At 47.2% G+C, this 16686-nt stretch overlaps 4 non-coding genes across 4 annotated transcripts; all 4 read left to right on the plus strand.

The window, feature by feature from the left end:
* The first annotated feature begins 1924 nt into the window (after positions 1–1924).
* Positions 1925–1996, plus strand: trnag-ucc (transfer RNA glycine (anticodon UCC)). The gene has a single exon. It is a non-coding gene; the product is annotated as a tRNA-Gly (tRNA).
* A 3617-nt stretch (positions 1997–5613) lies between these two features.
* Positions 5614–5685, plus strand: trnag-ucc (transfer RNA glycine (anticodon UCC)). Its single transcript has one exon. It is a non-coding gene; the product is annotated as a tRNA-Gly (tRNA).
* Positions 5686–9305: 3620 nt separating this feature from the next.
* Positions 9306–9377, plus strand: trnag-ucc (transfer RNA glycine (anticodon UCC)). The gene has a single exon. It is a non-coding gene; the product is annotated as a tRNA-Gly (tRNA).
* Positions 9378–12998: 3621 nt separating this feature from the next.
* trnag-ucc (transfer RNA glycine (anticodon UCC)) lies at positions 12999–13070 on the plus strand. The gene has a single exon. It is a non-coding gene; the product is annotated as a tRNA-Gly (tRNA).
* The last annotated feature ends 3616 nt before the right edge of the window (positions 13071–16686 follow it).

The raw sequence follows: 16686 nt of genomic DNA on the forward strand, positions 1-16686 counted from the left end.
CTATCATTGCCTGCAGACCCGACCTTCATCCCCCCACGACACCATGAAGGGTAACACTTGCTCATGCCCTTACACAGCCGTCTGTGCCCTCCCTTGACCCCGTCCTTTCCATCTTGCCCACCGCCCCTCCATGACGCTCTACCTCCTTCCTGCGCAGGTTTGCTCTGACAATGTCAATTTCACGTCCTTTGTCAATTTCACTTCCTATGTCAATTTCACCGCACTACGTTTTCTTTTTCCCCTCACGAACCGGGATCACCCTACGCTGTGCTTGCTGACCCCACCCCCTACGTTTGCCTTCCCGGATAGCGCTTTGTGTTTCGTTGGAACCGCAGGAGTAGCTGCGGACGTTCTGCTTAAACCTGAGCGGATAACACTGTTCTGCTCGGAGACAGGGAGGTCTGTAGATGCTGGAGCCCGAAACATCGATTTCCCTGCTGTGCGTTTCCAGCAACACACTCTCGACACTGTTCTGCCACGACCCTGTCTCGGTTGCACACAATTCCATTCATCATTAAGGCGCCACGGCATCCCAAGGACTTGGGACCCATGGGAACTAAATGATGACAGCGGCCTCAGCACTCTGCACCCCCTGACCTTGGAAAGCCCATCTTGGTTCAGGTTACCTATCTAGGGCAGGGAGGGTTTTGCGTGCACTGCCTTCCCACATCAGTGGAAGCGACCTTCACGAAACAGCTGCCCATGACTACCCCTTGCTGTGAAGTTAAACATCACACGACACCAGGTTATAGTCCAACAGATTTAATTGGAAGCTCTAGATTTCGGACAACCACCTGATGAAGGAGCAGCGCTCCGAAAGCTAGTGCTTCCAATTAAACCTGTTGGTCTATAACCTGGTGTTGTGTGATTTTTAACTTTCTATACCCCAGTCCAACACTGGCATCTCCAAATCATGCCCTCCTGTGAAAACCCCTTACTGCTGACTGACACCTCCCCCTCTTCTACAAAGTAAAAGAGAAACCTGCAAATCTATCAACGGGATCGAACTTCAAATTAATACATATTCCTCGAGAGGGTTCTGCTTCCCGAACTGTTACCCGGAATTCCCTCCTCTCCACAATTACTGCAGCGTGGCCTCAGTCTAATGGTTCCTCTGTTTTTGCCGTTTTTGTTTTCTAAGAAAACTCTTGAGAAGTTTTAGAAACTGAAAGAACTGCAGAATTACGTGGGGCATGGATAGGATAAATAGACAAAGTCTTTTCCCTGGGGTCGGGGAGTCCAGAACTAGAGGGCATAGGTTTAGTGTGAGAGGCGAAAGATATAAAAGCGACCAAAGGGTCAACGCTTTCATCCAGAGGGTGGTACGTGTGTGGAATGAGCTGCCAGAGGAAGTGGCGGAGGCTGGTACAATTGCAACATTTTCCAGGCATTTGGATGGGTATATGAATAGGAAGGGTTTGGAAGGATATGGGCCGGGTGCTGGCAGGTGGGACTAGATTGGGTTGGGATATCTGGTCGGCATGGGCAGGTTGGACCGAAGGGTCTGTTTCCGAGCTGCACATCTCTATCTCGATGACTATGTCTACGCTGTAAATCAGAAACCAAACCCGAAGTCGGTGGTAAAGCTGTATGAAGAGAAATCAGAGTTCACGTTTCGGTCCGGTGAACCTTTCTGAGAACTTGACAAGTTTTAATTGTGTGATCGTTCCAGGGTTGCCCTGGGATTTTCGTGCTATTTCTGTTATTGATTGATTTCAGATGATGAGAAATCCGAAATGCTGCTTTGTGTGTATTAAAAAGTGAGGCGGGGCATCAGGAGACCGATCCACTCAGTAAAACTCGGTCTTTGATGACTTCTCAATTCTAATATTTCACTGCAAAATTTCCAACAAAACAACAACGAAATTTCGAGTCAAGAACTATTATGGCACATCAGCTGGTTTCTAGAGGGCTTCAGCCTGTAGCGATGGTGGTATAGTGGTGAGCATAGCTGCCTTCCAAGCAGTTGACCCGGGTTCGATTCCCGGCCATCGCAAGCAGTGCATTTTAACACCACTCCACAACCAAAAGAGCCGATCGATTCAGTGGGAATGAAACACCTCCGTCTGCACATCACATTGAGTCTGCCAGACCTCTGGAGTGCAGACACAACTTTGAAGTTGAGGATGTCCCCAGGAGGATTAAGGAGTCAAGTCGAACACGGTTCAAAGAAACACGAGTCATGGCAGAATTCCTTGGTTTTCCATCTTATTTCGAAAGAAATGTTTCCGGATTTCACTCATTTCAACATTACTCTCATTTTGTTTTTTGTGAACTACAGCCTAATATCAAGTGAAATGTGGGTGGACAGTTCACAAATATCCAAACAACGTTATTTCTCATATCGAATCGGTAATGTTATTGTTTTAGGTGCAGGTCAGAAATAGGAGGAGTGGACACCAGCTGCTTTTATATTTCCAGTATGAGAAAATGATTCGATAAAACTCTGAGAGATGATAGAAGTGACCACACAGTGAGTGAAAGTTTAATCCAGGATAAAGTTAAAAATCACACAACACCAGATTACAGTCCAACAGCTTTACTTGGAAGCACTAGTTTTAGGAGTGCTCCGAAAGCTACTTGGACGATAACCTGGTATTGTGTGATTTTGAACTTTGTCCTCCCAGTCCACCACAGGCTCCTCCACGTCATCATCCGATATCGTCATCATGGATTTGTTAAGGGAAGGTAGTGTCTGATGAAGGTGACTGATTTTCTTTGAAGGATAAAGAATGGATGGAGTGTATACGATGTAGATCAACCTGATGATAAGAAGGACCATAAGACGCAGTATTTATAGCAAAAGGATTACAGTTTAATGCAGCTGAAATGATATATTAAACACATTTAGGTTAAGCCTTTCATCTTTTATAATGGGTTTACTAGTTTCCGTTCTTTAATATAAGAACCTCAGAACCTTTTCAAAGTTACGTTGTCGAGATAACTTCAGGTTGTCTAACAAGAGATGCCATCTCAGCTCAGACAATGCATTAAAGGTGTGAGATTAAAGTCTGTCTGTGTCCCAATCTTGAGTCAGACTGGTTCTAGCCTCCCAGTCGGAGAGCACTTCAGCGCTCTGTGCCTTTCGGTCTCGGACCCCTGGGTGACAATCCTGCAAGGCAGACTATGGGACAGCCAACAATGCAAAGTGGCCAAGCAGAGGCTGATAGTCAAGTTCGGTACCCATGGGGATGACTTTAACTGGGCACTTTGGTTCATGTCACACGACACGTGACAACACTGCACTGTATACTATTTCACGGACACTACACAAGTACACGCACACACACAAAAGCACACTCCTACCGACCCACACACACATGCATACCCTCTCTCAAACACAAGCTCTCTCTCATAAACTCACTCAAACACTTCCACATTCACAGCCACTCACGCACATTCTCACAAATTGATACCCCAGTACACTCACACACATGCACCTACACACACTCTCACACACCCGCATATCCCTACATGCATACACACACACACAGACACACACACACACAGCCACACACACCCACACATGCACCCACACACACACACATGCAGCCACACACACACGCATGCACCCACACACGCAGACACACACACACACACACACACATATACACACACACACACACACAGTCCCCCCCGCCCCCCCCCACACACACTGATTCCGGGTTCTCACGACTCTCAGCTGGAGACTATCATTGCCTGCAGACCCGACCTTCATCCCCCCACGACACCATGAAGGGTAACACTTGCTCATGCCCTTACACAGCCGTCTGTGCCCTCCCTTGACCCCGTCCTTTCCATCTTGCCCACCGCCCCTCCATGACGCTCTACCTCCTTCCTGCGCAGGTTTGCTCTGACAATGTCAATTTCACGTCCTTTGTCAATTTCACTTCCTATGTCAATTTCACCGCACTACGTTTTCTTTTTCCCCTCACGAACCGGGATCACCCTACGCTGTGCTTGCTGACCCCACCCCCTACGTTTGCCTTCCCGGATAGCGCTTTGTGTTTCGTTGGAACCGCAGGAGTAGCTGCGGACGTTCTGCTTAAACCTGAGCGGATAACACTGTTCTGCTCGGAGACAGGGAGGTCTGTAGATGCTGGAGCCCGAAACATCGATTTCCCTGCTGTGCGTTTCCAGCAACACACTCTCGACACTGTTCTGCCACGACCCTGTCTCGGTTGCACACAATCCCATTCATCATTAAGGCGCCACGGCATCCCAAGGACTTGGGACCCATGGGAACTAAATGATGACAGCGGCCTCAGCACTCTGCACCCCCTGACCTTGGAAAGCCCATCTTGGTTCAGGTTACCTATCTAGGGCAGGGAGGGTTTTGCGTGCACTGCCTTCCCACATCAGTGGAAGCGACCTTCACTAAACAGCTGCCCATGACTACCCCTTGCTGTGAAGTTAAACATCACACGACACCAGGTTATAGTCCAACAGATTTAATTGGAAGCTCTAGATTTCGGACAACCACCTGATGAAGGAGCAGCGCTCCGAAAGCTAGTGCTTCCAATTAAACCTGTTGGTCTATAACCTGGTGTTGTGTGATTTTTAACTTTCTATACCCCAGTCCAACACTGGCATCTCCAAATCATGCCCTCCTGTGAAAACCCCTTACTGCTGACTGACACCTCCCCCTCTTCTACAAAGTAAAAGAGAAACCTGCAAATCTATCAACGGGATCGAACTTCAAATTAATACATATTCCTCGAGAGGGTTCTGCTTCCCGAACTGTTACCCGGAATTCCCTCCTCTCCACAATTACTGCAGCGTGGCCTCAGTCTAATGGTTCCTCTGTTTTTGCCGTTTTTGTTTTCTAAGAAAACTCTTGAGAAGTTTTAGAAACTGAAAGAACTGCAGAATTACGTGGGGCATGGATAGGATAAATAGACAAAGTCTTTTCCCTGGGGTCGGGGAGTCCAGAACTAGAGGGCATAGGTTTAGTGTGAGAGGCGAAAGATATAAAAGCGACCAAAGGGTCAACGCTTTCATCCAGAGGGTGGTACGTGTGTGGAATGAGCTGCCAGAGGAAGTGGCGGAGGCTGGTACAATTGCAACATTTTCCAGGCATTTGGATGGGTATATGAATAGGAAGGGTTTGGAAGGATATGGGCCGGGTGCTGGCAGGTGGGACTAGATTGGGTTGGGATATCTGGTCGGCATGGGCAGGTTGGACCGAAGGGTCTGTTTCCGAGCTGCACATCTCTATCTCGATGACTATGTCTACGCTGTAAATCAGAAACCAAACCCGAAGTCGGTGGTAAAGCTGTATGAAGAGAAATCAGAGTTCACGTTTCGGTCCGGTGAACCTTTCTGAGAACTTGACAAGTTTTAATTGTGTGATCGTTCCAGGGTTGCCCTGGGATTTTCGTGCTATTTCTGTTATTGATTGATTTCAGATGATGAGAAATCCGAAATGCTGCTTTGTGTGTATTAAAAAGTGAGGCGGGGCATCAGGAGACCGATCCACTCAGTAAAACTCGGTCTTTGATGACTTCTCAATTCTAATATTTCACTGCAAAATTTCCAACAAAACAACAACGAAATTTCGAGTCAAGAACTATTATGGCACATCAGCTGATTTCTAGAGCGCTTCAGCCTGTAGCGATGGTGGTATAGTGGTGAGCATAGCTGCCTTCCAAGCAGTCGACCCGGGTTCGATTCCCGGCCATCGCAAGCAGTGCATTTTAACACCACTCCACAACCAAAAGAGCCGATCGATTCAGTGGGAATGAAACACCTCCGTCTGCACATCACATTGAGTCTGCCAGACCTCTGGAGTGCAGACACAACTTTGAAGTTGAGGATGTCCCCAGGAGGATTAAGGAGTCAAGTCGAACACGGTTCAAAGAAACACGAGTCATGGCAGAATTCCTTGGTTTTCCATCTTATTTCGAAAGAAATGTTTCCGGATTTCACTCATTTCAACATTACTCTCATTTTGTTTTTTGTGAACTACAGCCTAATATCAAGTGAAATGTGGGTGGACAGTTCACAAATATCCAAACAACGTTATGTCTCATATCGAATCGGTAATGTTATTGTTTTAGGTGCAGGTCAGAAATAGGAGGAGTGGACACCAGCTGCTTTTATATTTCCAGTATGAGAAAATGATTCGATAAAACTCTGAGAGATGATAGAAGTGACCACACAGTGAGTGAAAGTTTAATCCAGGATAAAGTTAAAAATCACACAACACCAGATTACAGTCCAACAGCTTTACTTGGAAGCACTAGTTTTAGGAGTGCTCCGAAAGCTACTTGGACGATAACCTGGTATTGTGTGATTTTGAACTTTGTCCTCCCAGTCCACCACAGGCTCCTCCACGTCATCATCCGATATAGTCATCATGGATTTGTTAAGGGAAGGTAGTGTCTGATGAAGGTGACTGATTTTCTTTGAAGGATAAAGAATGGATGGAGTGTATCCGATGTAGATCAACCTGATGATAAGAAGGACCATAAGACGCAGTATTTATAGCAAAAGGATTACAGTTTAATGCAGCTGAAATGATATATTAAACACATTTAGGTTAAGCCTTTCATCTTTTATAATGGGTTTACTAGTTTCCGTTCTTTAATATAAGAACCTCAGAACCTTTTCAAAGTTACGTTGTCGAGATAACTTCAGGTTGTCTAACAAGAGATGCCATCTCAGCTCAGACAATGCATTAAAGGTGTGAGGTTAAAGTCTGTCTGTGTCCCAATCTTGAGTCAGACTGGTTCTAGCCTCCCAGTCGGAGAGCACTTCAGCGCTCTGTGCCTTTCGGTCTCGGACCCCTGGGTGACAATCCTCCAAGGCAGACTATGGGACAGCCAACAATGCAAAGTGGCCAAGCAGAGGCTGATAGTCAAGTTCGGTACCCATGGGGATGACTTTAACTGGGCACTTTGGTTCATGTCACACGACACGTGACAACACTGCACTGTATACTATTTCACGGACACTACACAAGTACACGCACACACACAAAAGCACACTCCTACCGACCCACACACACATGCATACCCTCTCTCAAACACAAGCTCTCTCATAAACTCACTCAAACACTTCCACATTCACAGCCACTCACGCACATTCTCACAAATTGATACCCCAGTACACTCACACACATGCACCTACACACACTCTCACACACCCGCATATCCCTACATGCATACACACACACAAAGACACACACACACACAGCCACACACACCCACACATGCACCCACACACACACACATGCAGCCACACACACACGCATGCACCCACACACGCAGACACACACACACACACACACACACACACATATACACACACACACACACACAGTCCCCCCCGCCCCCCCCACACACACTGATTCCGGGTTCTCACGACTCTCAGCTGGAGACTATCATTGCCTGCAGACCCGACCTTCATCCCCCCATGACACCATGAAGGGTAACACTTGCTCATGCCCTTACACAGCCGTCTGTGCCCTCCCTTGACCCCGTCCTTTCCATCTTGCCCACCGCCCCTCCATGACGCTCTACCTCCTTCCTGCGCAGGTTTGCTCTGACAATGTCAATTTCACGTCCTTTGTCAATTTCACTTCCTATGTCAATTTCACCGCACTACGTTTTCTTTTTCCCCTCACGAACCGGGATCACCCTACGCTGTGCTTGCTGACCCCACCCCCTACGTTTGCCTTCCCGGATAGCGCTTTGTGTTTCGTTGGAACCGCAGGAGTAGCTGCGGACGTTCTGCTTAAACCTGAGCGGATAACACTGTTCTGCTCGGAGACAGGGAGGTCTGTAGATGCTGGAGCCCGAAACATCGATTTCCCTGCTGTGCGTTTCCAGCAACACACTCTCGACACTGTTCTGCCACGACCCTGTCTCGGTTGCACACAATCCCATTCATCATTAAGGCGCCACGGCATCCCAAGGACTTGGGACCCATGGGAACTAAATGATGACAGCGGCCTCAGCACTCTGCACCCCCTGACCTTGGAAAGCCCATCTTGGTTCAGGTTACCTATCTAGGGCAGGGAGGGTTTTGCGTGCACTGCCTTCCCACATCAGTGGAAGCGACCTTCACGAAACAGCTGCCCATGACTACCCCTTGCTGTGAAGTTAAACATCACACGACACCAGGTTATAGTCCAACAGATTTAATTGGAAGCTCTAGATTTCGGACAACCACCTGATGAAGGAGCAGCGCTCCGAAAGCTAGTGCTTCCAATTAAACCTGTTGGTCTATAACCTGGTGTTGTGTGATTTTTAACTTTCTATACCCCAGTCCAACACTGGCATCTCCAAATCATGCCCTCCTGTGAAAACCCCTTACTGCTGACTGACACCTCCCCCTCTTCCACAAAGTAAAAGAGAAACCTGCAAATCTATCAACGGGATCGAACTTCAAATTAATACATATTCCTCGAGAGGGTTCTGCTTCCCGAACTGTTACCCGGAATTCCCTCCTCTCCACAATTACTGCAGCGTGGCCTCAGTCTAATGGTTCCTCTGTTTTTGCCGTTTTTGTTTTCTAAGAAAACTCTTGAGAAGTTTTAGAAACTGAAAGAACTGCAGAATTACGTGGGGCATGGATAGGATAAATAGACAAAGTCTTTTCCCTGGGGTCGGGGAGTCCAGAACTAGAGGGCATAGGTTTAGTGTGAGAGGCGAAAGATATAAAAGCGACCAAAGGGTCAACGCTTTCATCCAGAGGGTGGTACGTGTGTGGAATGAGCTGCCAGAGGAAGTGGCGGAGGCTGGTACAATTGCAACATTTTCCAGGCATTTGGATGGGTATATGAATAGGAAGGGTTTGGAAGGATATGGGCCGGGTGCTGGCAGGTGGGACTAGATTGGGTTGGGATATCTGGTCGGCATGGGCAGGTTGGACCGAAGGGTCTGTTTCCGAGCTGCACATCTCTATCTCGATGACTATGTCTACGCTGTAAATCAGAAACCAAACCTGAAGTCGGTGGTAAAGCTGTATGAAGAGAAATCAGAGTTCACGTTTCGGTCCGGTGAACCTTTCTGAGAACTTGACAAGTTTTAATTGTGTGATCGTTCCAGGGTTGCCCTGGGATTTTCGTGCTATTTCTGTTATTGATTGATTTCAGATGATGAGAAATCCGAAATGCTGCTTTGTGTGTATTAAAAAGTGAGGCGGGGCATCAGGAGACCGATCCACTCAGTAAAACTCGGTCTTTGATGACTTCTCAATTCTAATATTTCACTGCAAAATTTCCAACAAAACAACAACGAAATTTCGAGTCAAGAACTATTATGGCACATCAGCTGATTTCTAGAGCGCTTCAGCCTGTAGCGATGGTGGTATAGTGGTGAGCATAGCTGCCTTCCAAGCAGTCGACCCGGGTTCGATTCCCGGCCATCGCAAGCAGTGCATTTGAACACCACTCCACAACCAAAAGAGCCGATCGATTCAGTGGGAATGAAACACCTCCGTCTGCACATCACATTGAGTCTGCCAGACCTCTGGAGTGCAGACACAACTTTGAAGTTGAGGATGTCCCCAGGAGGATTAAGGAGTCAAGTCGAACACGGTTCAAAGAAACACGAGTCATGGCAGAATTCCTTGGTTTTCCATCTTATTTCAAAAGAAATGTTTCCGGATTTCACTCATTTCAACATTACTCTCATTTTGTTTTTTGTGAACTACAGCCTAATATCAAGTGAAATGTGGGTGGACAGTTCACAAATATCCAAACAACGTTATGTCTCATATCGAATCGGTAATGTTATTGTTTTAGGTGCAGGTCAGAAATAGGAGGAGTGGACACCAGCTGCTTTTATATTTCCAGTATGAGAAAATGATTCGATAAAACTCTGAGAGATGATAGAAGTGACCACACAGTGAGTGAAAGTTTAATCCAGGATAAAGTTAAAAATCACACAACACCAGATTACAGTCCAACAGCTTTACTTGGAAGCACTAGTTTTAGGAGTGCTCCGAAAGCTACTTGGACGATAACCTGGTATTGTGTGATTTTGAACTTTGTCCTCCCAGTCCACCACAGGCTCCTCCACGTCATCATCCGATATAGTCATCATGGATTTGTTAAGGGAAGGTAGTGTCTGATGAAGGTGACTGATTTTCTTTGAAGGATAAAGAATGGATGGAGTGTATCCGATGTAGATCAACCTGATGATAAGAAGGACCATAAGACGCAGTATTTATAGCAAAAGGATTACAGTTTAATGCAGCTGAAATGATATATTAAACACATTTAGGTTAAGCCTTTCATCTTTTATAATGGGTTTACTAGTTTCCGTTCTTTAATATAAGAACCTCAGAACCTTTTCAAAGTTACGTTGTCGAGATAACTTCAGGTTGTCTAACAAGAGATGCCATCTCAGCTCAGACAATGCATTAAAGGTGTGAGGTTAAAGTCTGTCTGTGTCCCAATCTTGAGTCAGACTGGTTCTAGCCTCCCAGTCGGAGAGCACTTCAGCGCTCTGTGCCTTTCGGTCTCGGACCCCTGGGTGACAATCCTGCAAGGCAGACTATGGGACAGCCAACAATGCAAAGTGGCCAAGCAGAGGCTGATAGTCAAGTTCGGTACCCATGGGGATGACTTTAACTGGGCACTTTGGTTCATGTCACATGACACGTGACAACACTGCACTGTATACTATTTCACGGACACTACACAAGTACACGCACACACACAAAAGCACACTCCTACCGACCCACACACACATGCATACCCTCTCTCAAACACAAGCTCTCTCATAAACTCACTCAAACACTTCCACATTCACAGCCACTCACGCACATTCTCACAAATTGATACCCCAGTACACTCACACACATGCACCTACACACACTCTCACACACCCGCATATCCCTACATGCATACACACACACAAAGACACACACACACACAGCCACACACACCCACACATGCACCCACACACACACACATGCAGCCACACACACACGCATGCACCCACACACGCAGACACACACACACACACACACACACACACATATACACACACACACACACACAGTCCCCCCCGCCCCCCCCCACACACACTGATTCCGGGTTCTCACGACTCTCAGCTGGAGACTATCATTGCCTGCAGACCCGACCTTCATCCCCCCACGACACCATGAAGGGTAACACTTGCTCATGCCCTTACACAGCCGTCTGTGCCCTCCCTTGACCCCGTCCTTTCCATCTTGCCCACCGCCCCTCCATGACGCTCTACCTCCTTCCTGCGCAGGTTTGCTCTGACAATGTCAATTTCACGTCCTTTGTCAATTTCACTTCCTATGTCAATTTCACCGCACTACGTTTTCTTTTTCCCCTCACGAACCGGGATCACCCTACGCTGTGCTTGCTGACCCCACCCCCTACGTTTGCCTTCCCGGATAGCGCTTTGTGTTTCGTTGGAACCGCAGGAGTAGCTGCGGACGTTCTGCTTAAACCTGAGCGGATAACACTGTTCTGCTCGGAGACAGGGAGGTCTGTAGATGCTGGAGCCCGAAACATCGATTTCCCTGCTGTGCGTTTCCAGCAACACACTCTCGACACTGTTCTGCCACGACCCTGTCTCGGTTGCACACAATCCCATTCATCATTAAGGCGCCACGGCATCCCAAGGACTTGGGACCCATGGGAACTAAATGATGACAGCGGCCTCAGCACTCTGCACCCCCTGACCTTGGAAAGCCCATCTTGGTTCAGGTTACCTATCTAGGGCAGGGAGGGTTTTGCGTGCACTGCCTTCCCACATCAGTGGAAGCGACCTTCACGAAACAGCTGCCCATGACTACCCCTTGCTGTGAAGTTAAACATCACACGACACCAGGTTATAGTCCAACAGATTTAATTGGAAGCTCTAGATTTCGGACAACCACCTGATGAAGGAGCAGCGCTCCGAAAGCTAGTGCTTCCAATTAAACCTGTTGGTCTATAACCTGGTGTTGTGTGATTTTTAACTTTCTATACCCCAGTCCAACACTGGCATCTCCAAATCATGCCCTCCTGTGAAAACCCCTTACTGCTGACTGACACCTCCCCCTCTTCCACAAAGTAAAAGAGAAACCTGCAAATCTATCAACGGGATCGAACTTCAAATTAATACATATTCCTCGAGAGGGTTCTGCTTCCCGAACTGTTACCCGGAATTCCCTCCTCTCCACAATTACTGCAGCGTGGCCTCAGTCTAATGGTTCCTCTGTTTTTGCCGTTTTTGTTTTCTAAGAAAACTCTTGAGAAGTTTTAGAAACTGAAAGAACTGCAGAATTACGTGGGGCATGGATAGGATAAATAGACAAAGTCTTTTCCCTGGGGTCGGGGAGTCCAGAACTAGAGGGCATAGGTTTAGTGTGAGAGGCGAAAGATATAAAAGCGACCAAAGGGTCAACGCTTTCATCCAGAGGGTGGTACGTGTGTGGAATGAGCTGCCAGAGGAAGTGGCGGAGGCTGGTACAATTGCAACATTTTCCAGGCATTTGGATGGGTATATGAATAGGAAGGGTTTGGAAGGATATGGGCCGGGTGCTGGCAGGTGGGACTAGATTGGGTTGGGATATCTGGTCGGCATGGGCAGGTTGGACCGAAGGGTCTGTTTCCGAGCTGCACATCTCTATCTCGATGACTATGTCTACGCTGTAAATCAGAAACCAAACCCGAAGTCGGTGGTAAAGCTGTATGAAGAGAAATCAGAGTTCACGTTTCGGTCCGGTGAACCTTTCTGAGAACTTGACAAGTTTTAATTGTGTGATCGTTCCAGGGTTGCCCTGGGATTTTCGTGCTATTTCTGTTATTGATTGATTTCAGATGATGAGAAATCCGAAATGCTGCTTTGTGTGTATTAAAAAGTGAGGCGGGGCATCAGGAGACCGATCCACTCAGTAAAACTCGGTCTTTGATGACTTCTCAATTCTAATATTTCACTGCAAAATTTCCAACAAAACAACAACGAAATTTCGAGTCAAGAACTATTATGGCACATCAGCTGATTTCTAGAGCGCTTCAGCCTGTAGCGATGGTGGTATAGTGGTGAGCATAGCTGCCTTCCAAGCAGTTGACCCGGGTTCGATTCCCGGCCATCGCAAGCAGTGCATTTTAACACCACTCCACAACCAAAAGAGCCGATCGATTCAGTGGGAATGAAACACCTCCGTCTGCACATCACATTGAGTCTGCCAGACCTCTGGAGTGCAGACACAACTTTGAAGTTGAGGATGTCCCCAGGAGGATTAAGGAGTCAAGTCGAACACGGTTCAAAGAAACACGAGTCATGGCAGAATTCCTTGGTTTTCCATCTTATTTCGAAAGAAATGTTTCCGGATTTCACTCATTTCAACATTACTCTCATTTTGTTTTTTGTGAACTACAGCCTAATATCAAGTGAAATGTGGGTGGACAGTTCACAAATATCCAAACAACGTTATTTCTCATATCGAATCGGTAATGTTATTGTTTTAGGTGCAGGTCAGAAATAGGAGGAGTGGACACCAGCTGCTTTTATATTTCCAGTATGAGAAAATGATTCGATAAAACTCTGAGAGATGATAGAAGTGACCACACAGTGAGTGAAAGTTTAATCCAGGATAAAGTTAAAAATCACACAACACCAGATTACAGTCCAACAGCTTTACTTGGAAGCACTAGTTTTAGGAGTGCTCCGAAAGCTACTTGGACGATAACCTGGTATTGTGTGATTTTGAACTTTGTCCTCCCAGTCCACCACAGGCTCCTCCACGTCATCATCCGATATAGTCATCATGGATTTGTTAAGGGAAGGTAGTGTCTGATGAAGGTGACTGATTTTCTTTGAAGGATAAAGAATGGATGGAGTGTATCCGATGTAGATCAACCTGATGATAAGAAGGACCATAAGACGCAGTATTTATAGCAAAAGGATTACAGTTTAATGCAGCTGAAATGATATATTAAACACATTTAGGTTAAGCCTTTCATCTTTTATAATGGGTTTACTAGTTTCCGTTCTTTAATATAAGAACCTCAGAACCTTTTCAAAGTTACGTTGTCGAGATAACTTCAGGTTGTCTAACAAGAGATGCCATCTCAGCTCAGACAATGCATTAAAGGTGTGAGGTTAAAGTCTGTCTGTGTCCCAATCTTGAGTCAGACTGGTTCTAGCCTCCCAGTCGGAGAGCACTTCAGCGCTCTGTGCCTTTCGGTCTCGGACCCCTGGGTGACAATCCTGCAAGGCAGACTATGGGACAGCCAACAATGCAAAGTGGCCAAGCAGAGGCTGATAGTCAAGTTCGGTACCCATGGGGATGACTTTAACTGGGCACTTTGGTTCATGTCACACGACACGTGACAACACTGCACTGTATACTATTTCACGGACACTACACAAGTATACGCACACACACAAAAGCACACTCCTACCGACCCACACACACATGCATACCCTCTCTCAAACACAAGCTCTCTCTCATAAACTCACTCAAACACTTCCACATTCACAGCCACTCACGCACATTCTCACAAATTGATACCCCAGTACACTCACACACATGCACCTACACACACTCTCACACACCCGCATATCCCTACATGCATACACACACACACAGACACACACACACACAGCCACACACACCCACACATGCACCCACACACACACACATGCAGCCACACACACACGCATGCACCCACACACGCAGACACACACACACACACACACACATATACACACACACACACACACAGTCCCCCCCGCCCCCCCCACACACACTGATTCCGGGTTCTCACGACTCTCAGCTGGAGACTATCATTGCCTGCAGACCCGACCTTCATCCCCCCACGACACCATGAAGGGTAACACTTGCTCATGCCCTTACACAGCCGTCTGTGCCCTCCCTTGACCCCGTCCTTTCCATCTTGCCCACCGCCCCTCCATGACGCTCTACCTCCTTCCTGCGCAGGTTTGCTCTGACAATGTCAATTTCACGTCCTTTGTCAATTTCACTTCCTATGTCAATTTCACCGCACTACGTTTTCTTTTTCCCCTCACGAACCGGGATCACCCTACGCTGTGCTTGCTGACCCCACCCCCTACGTTTGCCTTCCCGGATAGCGCTTTGTGTTTCGTTGGAACCGCAGGAGTAGCTGCGGACGTTCTGCTTAAACCTGAGCGGATAACACTGTTCTGCTCGGAGACAGGGAGGTCTGTAGATGCTGGAGCCCGAAACATCGATTTCCCTGCTGTGCGTTTCCAGCAACACACTCTCGACACTGTTCTGCCACGACCCTGTCTCGGTTGCACACAATCCCATTCATCATTAAGGCCCCACGGCATCCCAAGGACTTGGGACCCATGGGAACTAAATGATGACAGCGGCCTCAGCACTCTGCACCCCCTGACCTTGGAAAGCCCATCTTGGTTCAGGTTACCTATCTAGGGCAGGGAGGGTTTTGCGTGCACTGCCTTCCCACATCAGTGGAAGCGACCTTCACGAAACAGCTGCCCATGACTACCCCTTGCTGTGAAGTTAAACATCACACGACACCAGGTTATAGTCCAACATATTTAATTGGAAGCTCTAGATTTCGGACAACCACCTGATGAAGGAGCAGCGCTCCGAAAGCTAGTGCTTCCAATTAAACCTGTTGGTCTATAACCTGGTGTTGTGTGATTTTTAACTTTCTATACCCCAGTCCAACACTGGCATCTCCAAATCATGCCCTCCTGTGAAAACCCCTTACTGCTGACTGACACCTCCCCCTCTTCTACAAAGTAAAAGAGAAACCTGCAAATCTATCAACGGGATCGAACTTCAAATTAATACATATTCCTCGAGAGGGTTCTGCTTCCCGAACTGTTACCCGGAATTCCCTCCTCTCCACAATTACTGCAGCGTGGCCTCAGTCTAATGGTTCCTCTGTTTTTGCCGTTTTTGTTTTCTAAGAAAACTCTTGAGAAGTTTTAGAAACTGAAAGAACTGCAGAATTACGTGGGGCATGGATAGGATAAATAGACAAAGTCTTTTCCCTGGGGTCGGGGAGTCCAGAACTAGAGGGCATAGGTTTAGTGTGAGAGGCGAAAGATATAAAAGCGACCAAAGGGTCAACGCTTTCATCCAGAGGGTGGTACGTGTGTGGAATGAGCTGCCAGAGGAAGTGGCGGAGGCTGGTACAATTGCAACATTTTCCAGGCATTTGGATGGGTATATGAATAGGAAGGGTTTGGAAGGATATGGGCCGGGTGCTGGCAGGTGGGACTAGATTGGGTTGGGATATCTGGTCGGCATGGGCAGGTTGGACCGAAGGGTCTGTTTCCGAGCTGCACATCTCTATCTCGATGACTATGTCTACGCTGTAAATCAGAAACCAAACCCGAAGTCGGTGGTAAAGCTGTATGAAGAGAAATCAGAGTTCACGTTTCGGTCCGGTGAACCTTTCTGAGAACTTGACAAGTTTTAATTGTGTGATCGTTCCAGGGTTGCCCTGGGATTTTCGTGCTATTTCTGTTATTGATTGATTTCAGATGATGAGAAATCCGAAATGCTGCTTTGTGTGTATTAAAAAGTGAGGCGGGGCATCAGGAGACCGATCCACTCAGTAAAACTCGGTCTTTGATGACTTCTCAATTCTAATATTTCACTGCAAAATTTCCAACAAAACAACAACGAAATTTCTAGTCAAGAACTATTATGGCACATCAGCTGATTTCTAGAGCGCTTCAGCCTGTA

The sequence above is a fragment of the Chiloscyllium punctatum genome, chromosome 15, assembly GCF_047496795.1.
Source record: "Chiloscyllium punctatum isolate Juve2018m chromosome 15, sChiPun1.3, whole genome shotgun sequence".
Classification (NCBI taxonomy): domain Eukaryota; kingdom Metazoa; phylum Chordata; class Chondrichthyes; order Orectolobiformes; family Hemiscylliidae; genus Chiloscyllium; species Chiloscyllium punctatum.